Source organism: Berghia stephanieae, chromosome 5 (assembly GCF_034508935.2).
Source record: "Berghia stephanieae isolate SIO BIC M18660-M18661 chromosome 5, UCSD_Bste_1.3, whole genome shotgun sequence".
Lineage (NCBI taxonomy): Eukaryota > Metazoa > Mollusca > Gastropoda > Nudibranchia > Aeolidiidae > Berghia > Berghia stephanieae.
This window is the reverse complement of record NC_088364.1, coordinates 32277752-32295318: the sequence shown is the minus strand read 5'-3', so window position 1 is coordinate 32295318 and position 17567 is coordinate 32277752.

The following is a 17567-nucleotide window of genomic DNA, read 5'->3' as shown; positions in this document are numbered from 1 at the left end:
CCAAATGTTTGTCTTCGTCTTTTTATATTATTCTACGGTTCAGTCTGGGAGACAAGATAATATTAAATATGTCAACAAATTAATTAAGCTGCTGATGTGACGTTCAGCTTAATAATTTGAGATAAATTTGAGTAAAAACTTGATTATGACGACTCTTACTATAGATAGTCAGAGTTTCTATAAGTGGCGCGTGTTTTTCTTCTTTTTCTCAGCTGTCCCTCAATGCACAGCTGCAAAAATTTGTATGAACCTCTGAATCAATTTGTCTTAATTAAGAAGATTTTTTTCGTGAATTTCAACACAATATGAAAAGATTTCGCTTATTACAGCTATATTAAAATCGATAACAGGTAAGGGTCGGAACTCATAGAAGATTTAAAATGGAATGCTCGGTTGATTAGAACTTAAATGATAAACGTACAGTATTGAAATATGAAGCAACAAATGTCAATTTTAACTATCAGACATCTACATTTTATAACTAGCAATACACATTACTGATGAATACAAACGAAAGTGAACATTTCGCGCTCCCAACATTATTTTGATTGCAAAATTTTGAAAAAAGCTTGTGTTTATGCCAAAGAGGATGACATAAATTTAATGTAGAATGGTCAAAAGTAGAAATTCATCAATTTATGATACAGTGTTTCAACAATTATCTATATACATATGTAGAACAACAACAACCAAGAAATACTAGAGACGCCATAACCACATTCTGATGACGAGGATGATGAAAAGGAGAAATGGAACGACCATGGAAAGATTCCGAGCATCATTCTATCCAATTAAATGTACGTTTCCTCCAGTTTGGGAAGGTTGGAGCATGTCTTTTCCCAATCTTTCCGTGTGTTTTCATTTATTGCCTCGTCGGTGAGAGTAAATAATTTGGTGTTCCTTCTCTCAATCTTTCCCTCTACTTAGATCCAATCAATGACCTCGATTGGATTGCGTTCACAGTCGTGCTACCTCGTGTTAAAACTCCCTGATTAGACAGTCTGCTTTGAAAACTGAGTCTGATTCATTTCTTTTTACTAAGGAATATAGTTAGCCCTTTGTTAAATGGTCAGAATTTGTAGTGCTGCCTGATTGAAACCATAATATCATATCAACTTTTATATTTGCCAAAGTTGGAGCCTTGAAATGATCATGGGCCACCGAATGGTAGCTTTGTCCAATACAATAAATCTGGTTGCCAAGTGAAGGCAAAAAACGGTATTTAGCCAGTCCTTCAAACACTTAGCATTGACCCCAGAATGACATTTTCTACCTTCCAGTTGATGCAGAGAAAAATGGCATGGCATCCTTTTAAATATCCAGTATGTTCACCACATGCAAGAAAAACAATGATCCTCTACCCATAACCGTAGGTCCTTTTCTGCCCGCATTATCAGACGTCCAATATTTTGTCGGATGTATGTTTACGCTCACCCAAAATCTATATTCAGTTAAGACAAATTGATTCAGAGGTTAATACACATTTTTACAACTTTTAAAAGAGGGACAGGTGAGAAAAACCAGAAGAACACGCGCCATTAATAAAAAAAAAACAACATCTGACAATATTATTTCACACCTTGTTATCCTTCATGGTAAAACACGTAACCAAGGGCTTAGATGAATAGTGAATCAGATTAGCGGAAGAGTAGCGTCCCTTGATTGGGCGTCGCCCATAGTCTGTGACGTCACAGGCGGAAAAGCTATTAGAGAGAGAACGTCATGTTGGTTGTGCGCATGCGTCTCTCGTCCTCTAATTGAATGGATCCGGATAACTCGAATACAAGCAGACGCACACAAGGTGTCGACAACTTGCATCCCGGATCAAATTATGTATTCATGAACAAATGCATACGGCCAGAATTGTTTTAGTAAATAGACCAAGATCTAATATTTTTATATTTGAACTGAACAATAATCTAAAAAGTTCTAGTCTCACATATTCGTAGTTATTTAGTAAAAACGCCATAAAATATCAATTTAATAAATATCACCTATAAACATGAATAAAACTCTATGTACAACATTTCGATCTTCTCGATGGAATATCAAACATCAATCTGACAGAAATCGAGGAGAAAAAAGATTGACCTTTCTTATCTCGTGACCTCCCGCTCTGTTTGTCGACTAGTTTGGTAGCCGACAACCTGATCCGGTTTGTTGTTCTTTGAATATTTTTGATCGGTGTTGTTCTTGAATATTACAGACCCAGTATTTGTTGTTGTCGACCGGTGTCAAATTTATGGGAAAAGACGTTTATTTGTAAAATGTTTCCGTCTCTCAGTCTTGTGCAAGAAAATAAGTTGTCCGCTGGTTCATGTAGTACCAATTTTCAAAATGCTTGAAATGAAAAGATCAGAGGAAAATTTGATTTTGAGAATTTTTTGCCTCATTATCTCTTTTTGTTCAAAAGTATTCATGGATACGAGTAAGTAGTCGGTTAATTACGGACGTTGGTATTCATGTAGCCGGCAACTAAAATCTCGCAGAAATCGCGGCTCTAATGTGAGCACATGTTGTTTTGTTATCAGTATTGGATGAACGCATGCTTTTCCACGTGAATTGAATGTCTATATAATTATCTTTGACCTGTATCATTTCAAATGACGTGATATATGCTACTTATGTTTGTGTCGTCAGGCCGCTCACGTGGAGTTTATAATGGTTATTACCAATTTAACGATTAGGTTCCCAACTTACAACAAACGACGAATGACGAAAAGAAAACGACGATCTGTCCTAATAGTGAGGGTAGATCTTCGCTTTCTTCCTCGTGGTTCGTCGATCGCTGTAGTTTGGGAATGTAATCGTTAACTTGTTATTGTAGTGTTAAAGGGACTGGAACAATAGTTTACACTCCATTGGACAGGTCACTGGCCAAGTGGAAATGTGACTTATTGTCTCAAATCGGTATTATGTCAAAGTAGTATTTATGTTGAGCACAGAATTGATTGTCAAAATACCAAACTGGGAATGAGTTAATTTGCCCCAGTGAGGACAATGTAGCTTTGATATAGTTTCATAAAATGTATAAACCGAAAAGTTCACATTTCTGAACATTTTTACTTGATATTTCGGGTTTAGTATTGTCTTGTACTATAACATTCGTCTTCGGACCGGAAGGTCCAGGGATCGGTCATTCCCGCTGTGAGAGGCTCATAATGAGTCCATCTAAAAGTCTATTTACTCACATTCTATCACTGTACCTAGGTGTATAATAAGTCCCTGGTCGTTAATAGCATTGTATCTCACAAGAAAAAAAAATTATTATCGCCTAACAGGCGTCATGTCTCGTCCTATATGTCAAATGCTGCTGTTAGCCTAGGGCCTCTTGCAAAGCACTTTGAGCTGGTTTAGTGGATATTGCTCTAAACAAATGCTTAATTTGTTGGGGTTTTTTTGGGGTTTTTTTTAATTCACTTTTTGGCATCAGCTTCATTCCGGCATAATACCATTTTAATGGGGTTGGTCTAAATACTTTCCACAAAACCTAACAGGGCAGGCAACCCTATCACTACTGAGTAGACAGAGGATTCTAGAAGAAAAATCTCTATCTGAACGGGGATTGAAACTTGCCCCTCTGCTTGTGAGTCGACTGTTCTTCTTTTGTGAGCCAGCGATTGAATTTGGTTGGAGTGACATTGACTTTGTTTTCTTGCTTAAAATTTCTTGCAGGTAAGAAGATCAGATCCCATCGAATTCGCATCAAACTGACAATAATTTGTTACAAATTGAAACCTGGTTCATTTCATTGCAATGAAGAGGAATTTTATATTTTATGAAAAGTTTCATTGAAAATAAACCAGGGATGCATTGGAGGAAAAATCACCCCAAAAATCTGGAAATGCATTGGAGTTAATGATGTCATTTTAAAGCAAATGCTGTTTTACAATCTATTTTAATCACTGTTTCATTTCAATTTGATTTATTGTATTTATGTGCGGCTAAACAGTCTTCTAGTATGACACTTGCCTTCAGACCGAAAGACTCAGGATTCGAGTCCCAAGCAGCGATAGTTGAGTCATTGGAAAAGGCTCATTACTCACATTTTCTCACCTTATTCAAGTATATAAAATGAGATCATGTCCGTCAATAGCTCTGTCTCTCTCAGAAAAGTTGTATTTTTTCACTTACAGGCGTCATGCCTCGTCATACATATTGCCTAGGGACTCCCGGTAAAGCGGTTTGAGTAAGTTTAATGCCCGTTACACACATACATATAACATGACATATAAATGTCAAATACAAATGCCATGGTTGAATGTCATGTATACAGAGACAAAGAGTGCCATCCACACCATTCAGTTAAACCGAAAAAGCCCTCCAAAATATACACCCATTGAGCAACTAGATCGTGAAGAAACCTCAACTCATAATATTCTAGATGGACTCAGAAACGAGATCCAACTATTATAATAAACAGTGCAAGAATCCAACACAATAAGCAAAAGCTGCCTGAGACAGATTAAACTATTTACTTTGACACCACTGGGAGAGTGTCTTGGCAAGATAAAAACTCAATGGGCCATAATTGATTCAATTGACTCGTTGTAAAATACTATTTTAAGATTAGAAAAAAAATTACTAAGCTAAGACAGAAGAAGATACGGTATACTGGCCGGTAGAACAGTTGGTGATTAGGGAGCATAATTAACATTGCGCTATATAATTGCTCAAGTTTGTTTTTGTTTTTTTGTTTTTTGTTTATGATTTTTATGGTCGATTAATTAGCCAAAGTAGAGCTTAGCTGCCCGGCCTAGTAATATTTAAACTCATTTCATCAAAAAAGTAATACGCCGGTAACTAAAAATAACTGTATTATATTTATCTTTTAAACTTTGAAAATTCTGGTCCCGGCGTGTCCGTGTGTAATGCACATTATACACATTAATCCAATCGAATCAAGTGTGAATGAGTACCTGGTAATAGTAAGTACGGATATTGTATGAATGTAAGTTAAAAAACGCCCAACAGGTGATATTTACTGTATAAAATGGAAAGAATATGTCTCCACATGACCTGTTGTAGGAATAAGTGATACATTATAGAACGCATGGAAGAAGAAGAAGACGAAGAAGAAGAAGAAGAAGAAGAAGAAGAAGAAGAAGAAGAAGAAGAAGAAGAAGAAGAAGAAGAAGAAGAAGAAGAAGAAGAAGAAGAAGAAGAAGAAGAAGAAGAAGAAGAAGAAGAAGAAGAAGAAGAAGAAGAAGAAGAAGAAGAAGAAGAAGAAGAAGAAGAAGAAGAAGAAGAAGAAGAACAAGAAGAAGAAGAACACGAAGAAGAACAAGAAGAAGAAGAACAAGAAGAGGAAGTAGAAGAAGAAGAAGAAGAAGAAGAAGAAGAAGAAGAAGAAGAAGAAGAAGAAGAAGAAGAAGATGATGATGATGATGATGATGATGAGGATGATGATGAAGATGATGATGATGAAGATGATGATGATGATGATGATGATGATGATGATGATGATGATGATGAGGATGATGATGAAGATGATGATGATGAAGAAAATGATGATGATGATGATGATGATGATGATGATGATGATGATGATGATGATGATGATGGTGATAATGATTATGGTGATGATGATGACTATGACGAGGAACAAGAAGAGGAAGGAGGAGGAGGAGGAGGAGGAGGAGAAAGAGGAGGAGGAGGAGGAGGAGGAGGAGGAGGAGAAAGAGGAGGAGGATAAATATCATGCTTCTAAACAACATGTATGAAATCTTATATGTGTGCTCTCAATATATTATGAATTGTTCTAAAAATGGATACCTTACCATGGAATATCTATATTTTTTCCACCGACAGTCTTAGTATTTTTATTCTATAATTTACGAGCTGGTATGATATTTATAGATCCATTTAAATTTGTCGAACTTTGTGATCGAGTGGTATAACACTCGACTTCCGAACTGTAAGGGGAAGGTTTGAATTTGGCTGGGGAAGGCGAAAATACTAGCTCCTAGTGAATCGCATTTTCCTAGCAATTTTACATCATACTAAAGTATGAAATCTATATAAAACCACCTCGTCCGTAAAAGTCTGTTTAACAGAAATTACAATTGCGGATTACATTTGTTCAGTGCGCTATCAGCTTTGGACACCAGGCAAAGTGCTTTGAGCATAGGGGGTTTAAGCTATTTATAAATACATGAGTTCACACATAGCGCAATATTCACTTAACGTGGCCAAATCATTAAACCTACAACCTTTTGTATCACATTTAAAGAAAATTACCATATTAAAATAAATAATAATTCATGTAATAGACTAAATGTAGGAGTATTTTTTATGGTCTTATGTTAATTTTAGCCTAACATTGGGATTAGCCTATAAAACTTGCTGATTATACTGGGACTCGTATAAACTCTAAGCAAGGGGACCGTAATGTCTCTCGAGCGACTAATGTTTTTCATGCCAATATTGAACGGAACAAAAATAGATTGTTTTAAATAAAAGACAACATCATTTTGATAATATCGAGGGAAGCTTTTTTTTCCTTGGTGTAACTGCATTTTCCATTTGAGAAAAGGATTTAATGACTTGAAGAATTCTATCATAAAGGCAAATGAAATACAGACTGTCATTTGAATAGACCTCGGGTCATAAGTTTTATGACACTGGCATGTTTATCAATATTATAATAATAGCAGTGGGCATCCCCGACTCCACTCCTACCAATTCCCTTCTCTTCCAACTGTAAGATTTCAGTAACGGGTTTCGCAGTGCAACATCTTATTGATAATACTTTACATCAAAAGGTCAACCAATTGGAGACCCCTTGTAATTATATTTATTTTATGATAATTGCCACCGGAAAAAGAAAAATAATGTCGGTGGACGCAAATGATAATACAAGTATGTTTGCCAATCATCGGCGGAAATGTTGTTATTTCCCAAGCTACGTTGTTGTTCATGATTTTCAATTATACTTTCAGATGCTGATTTTTTACTTTTAGATATTCTTTCTATATTGTAAGTTATGATATAAGATAAAAATAAAAATTCGTCCATTTGAATGATGGTATTGATGATACAATATTTCACACAAGAAGGTAAAAATGGAAATTGGGATTATTGCTTAACGCGGTTGTTCAATTCCTTTATACATAACGCAGTCGCACTTTTAACTCGATGGTAGCTCGTTTCAATGGGCATTGAGTTGTATTCCAAAGAGTACACAATGACAAAAAGAATTATATGTAATATTTTTGTGTTTAGTAAATATTTCCGTTCTCAGCATTGAACTAGAATCTTCTTCCGCCGAGTAAATTTACAATCAATAGTTGTCTTTATCTCTATTCTCGTTCTACTCGTTATGTGTTGCTGTTGGTCAGGGACCCTTTGTTTAATGGATATTGCCCTATATGAAAAGCTCACGTTTATCTATATTCACTTTTTACAACAAGTGGATAACTTAAAATATTTGCGGCTATTAGGGCCAGGCAGTCATTTATTTTAATTATTATTCTCCTGTATATTGGAACTAAAAATAGATCGAGATGATTCTTTTGTACAATCGTTGATTAAATCGTTCGGTAAAAAAGTCTGTAGTTGCGAGCAAGTGAATCTGGCAAAAGCTTGGCCAGCAAGCTCAATGTCAAATTAAGGATCGATAAGATTGCCCTAGCAGATTTTCTAAATAATCATTTGAGTCAACGAGTGATGGAATTACCTTTGATGAAAAACAAAGGTTTGCAAAGTACCTGTATATCACTCTTTAAAAATAGTTTTTTTTTAATTTTTAGATTTGCCAATAACTGTGCTCGTTGGCAAAAGTTTAGATCGGGCTGTTCGGAATAATGTTAAACCCCGACCCTATTTTTAAAGAATGGATTCAAGATACAAACCTCAACAGAACTTTTGAATCACCCTGTTTTTCTTGTCTTGTCATTAAGTCGCAGCTCTGTGCATCGAAGATATTTGCGACTTTTCACAAAATGTACTCAAAATGTTTGTTTAAATGATTCGAAGCTGGTGGAGAAAATTCAAAATTCGTTAATCCTCCCGCCACCCGCCCCCCCCCCCTTATATATATATACACGACCTATTTATCTATAGCTACACAGACAAAAAAAAAGAATTCATACACACACACACACACACACACATACAAACACAAACAGAAACAGGTTTACGCACACATACACACTCACACTCACAAACTCATTTAAAATAAACTTGAGCTTTTTAAATAGCTCAATATCCAGTAAAAATTCTCAAAGCGCTTTGCAATGGATAGATAGCCAACAACAGCGTTACGGACGTTACAGGGTTGTAATTATACAACATCCACAAACCACTTAGAGCGACTTGGACTACACCACCGGTCCCGGTTGTTAGCCATCCTTCCGTCTGTCTGTGAGACTTTAATAGCCGCCACCATGCAATGAGGCAGGGAGACAACTTCACTCATGGATGGACTGTAACGATCTACACCTAGTGTACGATCCTACGGCCAAGGATACCGTCAGGGGCACCTGCCATAAGAAGGATTATACTCCTGATCTCACACTCATCACGAAGGGAGCGAACGTGAAACCACTACAGGTGTAGCGGACAGTCCTTGGCGATATCTCGCATAGCCAGCACAGGCCGGTACTTGTCATAGTGGGAGTGACAATCCCGAGGGTGCAGACTCTCCCACTTTGCAGATGAACTTCAGGAAAGCTAACTGGGAGAATTCAGTTCCTTTATCGAGCAGGTTTGCACTGTTATCCCTCTGAAGTCCGAGAACATAACCAGATTTAATGGGTGCTCTCAGTTCCATGCCATGGGACAAACGGTAATTCTACACCTGTTGGACGGAGGAGTCGGAAAACCTCTACAAGGAGTGCCAACAGACTCATCAGCAACGGTGGCAGAAGACTGTCAAAAGTCTCGACTTCACACACTCTAGCCGCCACGCTTGGCGACTGATACACAAATTGGATCCTGGCCGGAATTTCGTGAAAGCTGCGTCGGAATGAGAGGCAGATACAATTGCCAAGAATATAAAGAAGGCAGCAAACGGGTCCCGAATCATTCTTTCGAGAGCGGTGTCCGCAATGATATCGTACGATTTTGGATTCGCTACTTGCAGAGGAGTCGAATTGGACATCCCCGTTCAGTCCCCGAGAAAAGAGTGCAGTCATTAGCGAATGTTAAGAACGACAAAGCAGCAGGGATAGATGGCATATATTCTTAAATGGTGATGCATCTGGGCTCCAGATGTAATGTCTGACGTCATTGCAAAAGGAAAGCCTTCAGAAGTATGGAAGCACGCTAAGATAGTTGCCACCCTGAAGCCACAGGGAAGCCGGCGAAGAAGCCCGACAGTTACAGATCCAAATCACTTCTGAGCTGTCTGTACAAAATTTTGGAGCTGTTCTACTGAACCGATGGGGACTGGTCCTGGACGTTGCCCTGCCACCCAAGCAAGCGGGCTCCAGTGAAGGGAGGTGCATCACGGCCAGGATATTTCCCTGACAGAGCATATTGAAGCAGGGTTCGAAAAGTAACAGCAAACTGATGCTGTATTTATAGACTTATTAGCGGCTTAAAATCCGTTTTTGTGCGGAGGGTTAATGCTCAAATTTGAAAAATCATAAGGTGAAAAAAGATCTATACAATCTTCGGGGAAAGACAATTCTACATCTCCGTGGGAGACACTACGAGTAAAGTAAGAAAACTGAAGAACTGGGTCCCTCAGCGATCTGGTGCCACTGTTGTGTAATTTATACATTAGCGACATGTCGAACACCTCCTCCCTGAGGCTGGGATACGCAGACAACGGGGCGCTCGTTATTCAAAGTAAAGTGTGTACCCTTCTCGAGAGCGTGCTCAATGAGAACGTCACCAGACTCAAGTCCTACTTTGACCAGTGGTACCTGAAGATGAACACAATACCATCTATTGTAACACGCCTTGCAGGCCGACACGTTTCAAATTGCTCTGTGTTTTCTATTTATTTTAGCGTTTATTCACATTTTCAATTCTGGATTTTTATACCAATCGAATTGTGACGTTTTAGTCTTCTGAGTGATATAATTATTTCTTATTTTTATCAAAGGACTTGTGTATCATTCGTGAATTTTATGATAAATTTTAATAATTTCAAGTGTTTTATTTTATGAACAAAGTTGTTTATTTATTTTACTACAAGTGTTCACTGTGCTCTAACATCGATGCCCAGTATTATGAATCTAGAAAATGAAACACACGTCACCATACAGTCCACCGCGATGACAAGTCTTACGAAAACCAACATTGTCTTGAATACATTTTACACCATGAAAGTGATAATTATTGTTATGATTATGAAAGCGAATACAAACACCGTGTTGAAACAAGTGAACCGAAACATTGATTGAGTCGAGGAGGGATACGAAAACAAAGGGCCATCCCAACACAGTGTGGCCATCGGCCCACCCCTAAAAATAAAACACCACGGCCACCTACCACACAGACAATTATACCACTTATGAGTGAAAAGAAATCACTTCCAATTTTAAAAGTGGCGACAATAAACGCCCAGTCTTGCCGCAATAAAACATTAGACATTAAACATATGATTGAGGAGAGATCTATTGACATTCTAATAATAATTGAAACATGGTTAAAGGAGAATGGGGATGAAGCAATTGTGTCGGATTTAACACCACTCACACATACAACTCAGTCATTTCCGAGAAAAGGAAGGAGAGGGGGAGGAATTGCAGTGGTCTATAGGTCAAATTTGACCATTAGATTTAATCATGATGTCAACAATTTTTCGGCATTCGAATCGGTAGGAATGGTCATTGATTTTAAACATGACTCAGTCAAGCTTCATTCAATATATAGGCCACCACCAAGTGCAAAAAATAGATTAAAAACATCACTATTTATTGATGAATTCGAGGACTTCCTTCTTCGCCTTGACATGAAGTCAAAGAAAAATATTATTGTTGGAGATTTCAACTTACACTTTGATCGAGACACACCGGATATAAGAAATATAAATAAACTACTTTCGTCTCATCACATGACACAGCATGTCAATGAAAAGACACATCGGTGTGGACACATTATTGACTGGGTATTGACCAGCGTTGACATGCAACTAGCGACACCTATCAATGTAGATGATCTTTGCATTTCAGACCATCATTTAATATCTTTTGGCATCAGAGGGGGGACAGTACACGACACAAAAACAAAAAAAATAGTTGTTTCGAGAGATTTGAAGAAAATTGACATAGAAATATTTAAAGCGGACCTCTCTCACTCTCTAACTACACATTGTGAGAAAGAAGTGACTGGTGACAATTTTGATAAAGCAGTTATTAGTGTTATGGATAAGCACGCACCTCTCACAACAAGATCTGTGAACATCAGAAAAGAATCACCATGGTACAATTTGGAGGTAAAACGTATAAAGAAAGAGAAAAGAAAAGCGGAGAAGAAATGGAAAAAATCTGGCAAGGAAACTTACATATCATTCAAACATAGACTCAAAGAGGCGACAATTAAGGCAAAGCGTATCTACTATCTTGATAAAGTTGATAACATAAAAAGTCCGAAGGAGTTTTATAAAATCTCAAATAAGCTTCTAGGCAAAGAGATCAAAACAAGCCTGCCACACCACACTGACGACAAGCAACTCGCGGACTGCTTTGTAGAGTATTTCATGAATAAAATAACAACGATACGGAGTGAACTTGACACAGACGAAACAGAAGCAGAATATACCTCTTTTTATGGTGAACCCTTAACATCTTTCAAAGAAATTTCAATAAATGACACAAAGAAAACGATTCTCTCTAGTCCTAGCAAATCATGTAGGCTCGACCCTTTACCAACATCCCTTTTGAAGGAGTGTATTGATGAACTTGCACCTTACATCACTGAATTGATTAATCAATCATTAAGGGAGGGAGTTGTTCCAGAAAGCTTCAAGAAAGCATTGGTGAAGCCATTGTTGAAGAAAGCGGGACTTGACAGTGATAATTTTAAAAACTTTAGGCCTGTATCAAATCTACCATTCATTTCCAAAATTCTAGAAAAGATTGTACTAAAACAACTTTCTTGTCACGTGAAACATAATAACCTCGATGAGTGCTTTCAATCGGCCTATCGGCAAAATCATAGCACAGAAACAGCATTGATGAGAATCACAAATGACTTGCTGCAAATTATTGATCAAGGAAAAACCACCATCCTTAGTCTTCTCGATCTTTCGGCGGCCTTTGACACCATCGACCATGCCATACTACTTCGAAGGCTACAAGTTACTTTCGGCATATCGGGCACTGCTCTAAACTGGTTTGCATCATATCTTACTCAAAGAACTCAATCAGTTTTAATTGGGGAAGTAACTTCGTCAGAGCGTGACCTTCATTTTGGTGTACCTCAAGGATCCGTTTTAGGTCCAGTCCTTTTTGTACTTTACACTTCCCCTGTTGTGAGAATCTTAGAGCAACATTCTCTCGCTTACCATATGTACGCCGACGATACCCAGATATATAGCATGTGTTTGCAATCCGATATAGTTTCAAAGATAACTGTTTACGAACAATGCATCAACCATGTGATGAGATGGATGTCTGCAAATAGATTAAAATTAAATGGCGACAAGACTGAAGCCTTATTCATTGCTAGTTCAAATAATAAGACAGATCCATTTACACTGGCACTGACAATCAACGATAATGATAAAATACAACTCACAACATCAGCAAAAAATCTCGGCATCACCCTGGAGAGTGATCTGTCTATGAACAAACATATTAACAATGTGAGAACAAGTGCTATCTGCATTCTAAGAAATATCAGAACAATCAGACCATTTATTAATAGGGAAACTTGCAACAAATTGTAACATCTTTGATATTCCCGAAAATGGACTACTGCAATGCACTGTTTGTTAGTCTAACAAAGGACAAAATAAACAAACTCCAGAAAATACAGAACATGGCAGCCCGCGTTGTACTACAGAAAGACAGAAAAACTGCAGCTCCCGAATTACTACAGCAGCTGCATTGGCTGCCAGTGGACCAGCGGATTAAATATAAATCTTCAACTATCGTTTTCAAATGCCTGGAGGGCTCGTCACCAGCATATCTCTCAAACCTCGTTGAACGGTATAACCCACAGCGATCGCTTCGATCAACGAACGACCTCAAATTTAAAACACCCCGCTGTCGAGTGAAGGCTGGTGAACGCGCCTTTCAGCATTCTGGTCCAAGGTTGTGGAATTTACTACCACTAGAGATACGTTCTTCGTCTTCACTAGAGGAATTCAAGCGTCGATTGAAGACATTCTTATTCCGACAGGCTTTCTTTTGATTATGTGTATAATTAGCGTTGTTCGTGTACTGTGTTAGGGCTTCATTATTAAGTTAATCTTTGTTATGCGTCCAGAGCCCTCCTGATGAAGGGATGTTTGGCGCACTATAAATCTATACCATTATTATTTATTATTATTACTTTGACAACCGTGACCATTTCATAGGTGAAATGCAGTGGCTGTCACACCCGTAAACTGAACGTCCTCGTCGGGGACCAGCTTCTCACATACGAGCCGAATACCGCGGGGTTACGCTGGACCGCAGCCTTACCTATCGGGTGCATCTCGAAGGAGTTGCTCGGAAGAAAGAGAAACGCTACAGTTTTCTGAGGAAACTGGAGAGATCAACTTGGGGTGCTAGTCAAACACCCATGAAGGACGTCTGCCCTAGCAATGCTATTTCCGCCGTGGAGTATTGCTCTCAAGTTTGGGGTAGAATCAAGAACGTTGATAAGGTAGACGTGAAACTTCGCAAGTGCATGGTCATTGTGAGAGGAATGCTGACAACAATGCCTAGAGAATGTGGCCCGATAATGGCAGCATTTCATCCCCCCAATGTCGGATGGGAGATGATTACAAAAAACTGGCTTAATAAGATCAAATAGAGAGGGGAATGGGTATACCCCTCTCAATGGCATAGTGGACAGTGCCCTTGTTTCGAGCCGAAACAAGTCCTGGCAACCCATGTACGTAGCTTCCCAGACATCGAATAGAGCTGCATATAAGAGATGGAAGTCAGCTTGGACGAACTCAATCCCTCGAGGGGGCGGGGACATCGACTCTTCGATACTGTGGGAATAGGTGCCAGGCTTTTCCTCCTGCAAGAGTAGACATTGGGTGGCAGCCAATCGTCTTCGGCCGAGATCCTGTTTAACAGCACGCTCATTACACTAGTGGGGACTTGCCACTGTCTAACACGTACCCGTTGTGGTCAAGAGCACGAAACCGCAGAGCATCTACTTGAACGGTGCGTTGTGACGAAGCTTCCGGCCGGGCGGGTTTGTGACGGTGCACGAGTTCGGTAATGAGTTTGCGTCCTGGATAGGTCGGCATAACATAGCAGTGTGATAATATGTAAGAAAAGCGCCTTTTCCAATGACTCAACAATGCATCGCTCAGAACGGGACTCCGATCAGAAAGCGAGTGGCATACCATTAGACCTCATAGCCGCACATATTCACGCACATTTATGTGACTCCTCACGTCAGTCGAGTGTTTTGTTGGATGAACAAGAGGTCAAAAAATAAATTAAAAGTAAAAATGATAAGATGTATAACATGTTACTTTTTACCTTCAATAGATAAAATTTAGGAGAAAGTTTGAAATGTATATTTCAAAGTTCAACTTTCACTATCTAAACCGACTCAACATTATGCCGTTTTGGAGCTAGGAGTCAAAATACGAGTTAGATGCATTCATGCCCTTGTCTAAAAATAAATTATGGTAATGTAGCAATGACTATGAAAAATGTTTTTTTTTCTCTTTTTGAGGAAATTTTTTGTCTAAAATCAAAGCCCTATCTCCACTGAGTAAAAATGTTTTTGAATTTTGAAAATCCATTCATAAATAAACAAGTTATGCAGTTTCAAAGGTGTCATTTATTTGGATGACCCGCAAAGAGGAAAAAAAAACGCGAAAATATGGGACGCTTTTTCGTCATTTTTTTTTCGACCTTTGGTTGTATCTTGCGTAATAAATGGATTAAAAGATTGAAACTTGAAGAGCAAATTAGGATGGTGTTTTGTAAAATACGAGAAAAGTACTCGTCATATTCATATGAAATTTTACAACCAAAAAGAAGAAATGTTCATGTATTACCTTGTCAGCGACAAAACCTCCACGCCCGGTAGTTTTAGAAATATTTTACTCCAAAGAGTAAAAATCTATTTTTAACGGTTTTCTGGTAATCGCACGAGTTTTGTCGTTTGACATAATCTAAAATGACCTTTTTTCTAACTGTGTGCCAACTTTCAGTCATATTCATCGATGAACAGCGTCGTAATTAACTTTTTAAAATAGCATATACGAAACGGCTTCGTCCCATATTTTGACGCGAATTCGGGCACTTCGTGAGCGAAAAAGAGGCCCAAAGATTTGTGCGGGATAGTCATTGCTAGGTATTGTCTTTGAAAAGATCCAAGTGTCAGCTGGTTGTGTTCTTGGTGTTACTTGGTAAATTATTCTATACTCTTTGACCGGAGAAAGAAGAAAGTTGAGTGGAGCAGCCACATTTTTAGAAATTAAAACAACAAATAACACCTTGAACTTTTATACAGCCCAATATCCACTAAACCTGCTTAAGTAAAGCCAATGAAACATGACACCTGTTAGGCAATATTACACTTTTTTCAACGGAGACACCGCTATTAACGGTCAGGTTCTAATTTTATACCTGAGTACGGGGAGATAATGTAAGAAAAGAGCCTTTTTTAAAGATTCAAAGCTGCACCGCTCTGATAGGGGCTCGAACCTTGGACCTTTCAATCAGAAGGCAAATGTCAGACCACAAGACAACATAGCAGCACAATTAAAAGGAGAAATGAAGTGCCTGAAGATAATAGAGCATTTAAAACTTTCGTGGTGTTGGGGGTTTGAATCCTATATCTGGTACAACATTCTTCGCCTGGCTGCGAAATGGACGCTCAACAGTCGACGCCATTCACTACTCCAATTTTATAAAGTAGATTCAAGCGTAGTATCTTTCTTGAGACCCTCTGGCGACTTCGCTCTCAGATTTAAAGGTTTAAACAGATTGTTGTTCGGTAAACTAAGGTTCTAATCAATCAATATTTGAAGGACAGGTTCTCTGGCCAAATCGAAAGTACGGCAGTTAATGAATCAATTCATGAATCTAAATAAATAGTTCTAATGAATAATATTATGTAAATGTTGACAAGTAATATGCATGACATCTGAAACAATGTTAAATCATGATAATTAATCAGAGAGTTATTTATGATTATTATTGTTGCTTCTTTCATGATTTTGTTGTTAATAATATTTCATTATACTATGAACTTTGTATATTCATGATTCATTCGATCATGGCCAATTTTCAATAACTAGTATTCTATGCTGGTAAATTTCGATTGCCGTATTGATATATTTTCCTTTCTTTCCAAGTTGTGTAAAACGGTCTGTGAATTATACAATGCAAGCTATAATATGAGATGCTGTAATTATAAACTATTGTACAAGTCCTATATTATTTCAACATTCATTAAGATAAGATCAGATAATATGAGAATGTCTATGGACAATAATTGGGAGTCCAGACATACGCTTTAGTAAGAGCAGATAAGGGAATGGCCGCGTTTATAATGTCGATATCATGATTGATAGATTATGGTGATGATAATGGATACTTAGATGTATTCTGACATCCTTCGGACTAACGGCTTCAAGATTTAAACTATCAACATATTGTAAGGTTTCTCAAAAATTATAGGATTGTAAAAATAAAATATTATTATACATTTCTTCTGGACCACTCGATGGGTTTGGGAGTGTGTGGTCGGATCGGACAGTCCAGGGATCAAGTCCAGCTATGAACAGTGCATAGTTATTATTATTTTAATCTTTGGATAGGCTCTTCACACACATTTTCTCTCACCGTACTCAGGTGTAAAATGAGTATCTGGCCGTTACTAGCGTCGTCTCTGTCGATAAATAAGTATTATCGCCTAACAGGGGTTATGTCTCGCCTTACATGTTAAGTGTTGCTGCAGGCTAGGGACATCTTGTAAAGCGCTTTGAGCATGTTTCGTGGATAACGTGTTATATAAATTAAATGCTCTAGTTATTTATTTTTTTTATTATGCGCTTCTCATTAGCACAGGCAGATCACCTAAATGGTATTACGTCGTGATAAACTGGAAACTGGAAATTAAATTTATTGCCTCAAATATGTACTCAACTGACCCTGGACAATTGGACTTTGCTAATGGACCCTAAAGAAATTCATATAAAATGCATTACATACATAGCTTTGTGATGAAAGGCAATCGACATAAATATATAATTCAAAATGATACTAACCTTTTAAAGCCAACTGCACCATAAAAAGAGTGCGAATCGGACTCAAAAATCCGACAAAAATATGACAAACAATATCAACTGTTTTGCACTCGTTACAAGGGAATTGCCTATTTCATGTCTTAAGTCTTAATTCTTAAGTCGATTTGCTGAACCTATGTATTGTTGCTATTCTTTATTGACGTCAGCATAATATATGATGGTGTTGTTTTGATAGATT